This window comes from Hyalella azteca, unplaced genomic scaffold, assembly GCF_000764305.2.
Source record: "Hyalella azteca isolate HAZT.00-mixed unplaced genomic scaffold, Hazt_2.0.2 contig5637, whole genome shotgun sequence".
Classification (NCBI taxonomy): Eukaryota; Metazoa; Arthropoda; class Malacostraca; order Amphipoda; family Hyalellidae; genus Hyalella; species Hyalella azteca.
In genome coordinates this window covers 4,757-8,139 of record NW_025935820.1, presented here as the reverse complement: position 1 = coordinate 8,139, position 3,383 = coordinate 4,757, and the positions used below count along the sequence as shown (strand labels likewise).

Here is a 3,383-nt window from a genome sequence, read left to right as displayed (position 1 = left end):
TATAATTTAATGATGCCTGGTTTACTGTAATTATCAGAATTATTTCTCTTCTAAATTAATTTACATAATTTGTTAATAAAACTTTGATATCAAAAAATATTAATATAAATACCAGATAAAATTTGCGCTGCCATTCGGCTTTTGAAGGCTAAATGTAGAACAAATTCTTTCCTTAATGATCAATATTGAACATTATATTCTTATAGATCTGGTAAAAGCTGTTTTTGTGTTACGAATACGTCCTATCAAACATAGAAAATAAACAACATTATCTGAATTCGAAAATTTATTTTAACTCTTATTTACATTTTCAAACCTTGATTGCTCGTCCTTGTATTTTGTTCAACGAGACAAAGATAGTATTTTAAGAGTACAAGCATTTTCCATGAAAGTAGATGTTCAGAAGTAAGGAACAATGACATGATTACAATAACAATTAGAAGAAGTAATCTTATGGGACGTTGTAGGCACCGGCTGTGTAGTTGCCGTGAATTGGGTGAACGTCGCGCAACTGAAATGAATAGATTAGAGCATATATTATTTATTACTGCCCGTAACATGCGACATTAATTCAACGTATCTAACCAAAAATTATGAAGGCAGTACTTTTTAATTTGTGCTCAACACCAGCTCGCCTAGAAATGCATGCGTAGATTTTTAGTTGATGATAAATTCGATTACTTATTTAGATCGCATTCAGCTTCAAATCAATGATATAAAACCTGCTATTGTGAGTTAAAGGACATCAGAATAAGAGATCGGAAGAATTTGCGTCGAAGCGACATATAAATTTGAATCAAAATAAAAAATTCCAAAGCTTGGTTGGCTTGCAGGGAGGATTAATGCAACCGCAGCTATATAATTTCTCTATATAATTTCTCTAATTTCTATATAATTAATTGGAATACTACCGTTAAGGTTTATTATTTTGTTAAGCGTACAAACTTATGAATGCAGAGCCTTCAGTTTCTGAATCACTAGTCAATTGATACTAATGTTTTTTACTTGCCTGCCAATAGCAATGGCGCTTTCAGTTTTTTTTTTGCTGATCTGAGGACATACTAGATTAGAAGCAAATATTTATTTATTTTTAATTACGTGCATCTTTTTACATCTGAATAAAGTTTTATTTTGCCCAAATTTAAATTTAGTCTTTCCGTTTGTGAATTACAAAAAGTGAGCTCAACGATTTAACGTGATGTCATAGATATTGTAAGAATGTCTAAAAAGACTACGAAGCTTAATCAAATAGTAGCCAAGAAAAAGTATCAAAAAAATATAGTATCCAAGAAAAATAGTATCCAAAAAACGTTTGAGACAATTCAGAAAATACTTGCATTTTGGAAAAAATACTTTATATTATTTCATAGAAGTGAATTGAAATAATTCCGAATTTCCATGAAGTTACAAAATGAATACTAATACTGACTATATGTACGTATATTTAACACATCGAATAACATATTAGCAGGGATTGAGCAACACCCTTCTATAATCGAAAACTCACAATTGGAGACAAATTTTAAAATGTGAACGTTGTGTCGCAAATGAAGTTTTAGTATCGATTTAAATGTTGAAAATATCAAAAGGAAAAAAATATAAAATAAAATAAATAAATATAAATAAATCAAATAAACAAACTTAAAAATAAATCAAATAAAAAAACATTTACTCTTACATAACATTTAAGTTATGTAAAATGTCATGTAATGTTATGTAAGAGTAAATGTTTTTCTCTTTTGTCCGTTAAGAAAACGTGGTTTTTAAAACTTTTTTTTATTTGATTTATTTAAGTATTTTTAGTTTTGTAAAAACCAGAAAAACGTGGTTTTTCTAGTTCGTGGCACAATACAAATCAATTTCTAGGGTTGGCAAGTGCGGATGTTCGAGAAAAAACTCAATTCCAAACCGTGAATTTTAGTGTTTTTTTTTAATTTTTTTTTCTTCAGAAAAAAAATTTTAAATTATTATTTCTGATGATCAAATCTTGAATTGTTAGGCAGCATAAACATGCATGCCAAATTTCAACTAACTAGGATGTTTAGAAGTGCTCTAAATTAAGGTTTGAATTTTTGATGACAGACACACACAAAACGAAGTCAAGAAAAACGTGGTAAAAAATGTAAATATAAATAAGAGATCTTTTTCAAATAATAGAATTATTATCAATTCTAACCCTAATAAAAGTTTGATTATTTTTTAATTGCTATGTAAATGTGTGAGCATTAATCGCTTATCTCTTGACTTCCTCTTAGGTGGACTCACCAACGATGGATGCTGGCAGCTCATCGAAGAAATCCCAAGAAATCATCCAAAGAATTTCCACCCGCCTGATGTCGACTGGAAAGGTGCAGAAGAAAGTTTGTTAGCAGAGTGAAGGTAGTCCGTTATTTTTTTTATTGTTTAGACGTTTTAGAAGTAATAAATTTTCTTAATATAACAGAATAATGAGGGAATCTAAATATAAACGGTGATCATGAATAAATCAATATCATCATCAATAAGTTCGTGGCCACTAAAAAGTTATTTGAGAGTGCAAATAAATTTTGTTTTTACCTTGGACTTGTTATTTTTAGCGCGAATTTTTTCGAGCTTGTTCTTGATTTTTTCGATCCATTTAAGTTTCCAATTTATTATTTTCTGTAGAATGTTCGGTTTTTTTGTTGTTACAACTGCAGTTGTGGGCCTTTGAGTTGAAGGAACTGTTGTCGCTGGGTTTCCGGTTGTGGGTTCTTCAGTTGGAGGAACTGTTGTCGCTGGAGGAACTGTTGTTTCGATTGTGGGCTCTTCAGTTGGAGGAACTACATGGCAGAATTCACAAAGTTAGCTGGGGCTAAAAAGCACAACTTATTGTTCCATCTTGGTACTCATATCCACTGGGTTCCACTCCATGGAATGACAGACCTTTTAGAAAATTAGTTTGTGATGGATAAGGCGGAATGTACGTTAAAAAAATACAGAAGACAAGACAATACAAGGAATTGTTTGCTGCCCAGTAATTGATGACTGTCTTTCAAGTGTATTGCATCTTATATAATTGAACTATTACACATAATTAATTAAATATGAGATAAGGAAAACTAATTAATATACTAGGAAAAATTGCTTAAAGTAACTTGATGTAGAAAGATGAAAATATTACAAATATTTCATTTGGATTCTGTCAGTTTTGGATTTATATGCTAGGATGAATTTTTTATATTTTTCATCATTCACTAATATAGAGGATGATCATTCATAATATTCTCAAGAAAAGCTTAAAATACTAGCTAAATCTAAATCTAACTTGAACTTGAGAATAATCTAAATTTAAGCTTGAGAATTTGAGATCTCTGGCACTGCTGCCGTGACCAACAATAGGCGAAATTGATTTTGAACAATTA

At 30.2% G+C, this 3,383-nt stretch overlaps 1 long non-coding RNA gene across 1 annotated transcript; it reads right to left on the bottom strand.

Moving 5' to 3' along the window:
- Window positions 1-271: 271 nt before the first annotated feature.
- LOC108682329 lies at window positions 272-2,803 on the bottom strand. The gene is made up of 3 exons (XR_001931563.2): window positions 2,557-2,803; window positions 2,266-2,340; window positions 272-511 (listed from the first exon to the last, which is right to left on the bottom strand). It is a non-coding gene; the product is annotated as an uncharacterized LOC108682329 (long non-coding RNA).
- Between the last annotated feature and the right edge of the window lie 580 nt (window positions 2,804-3,383).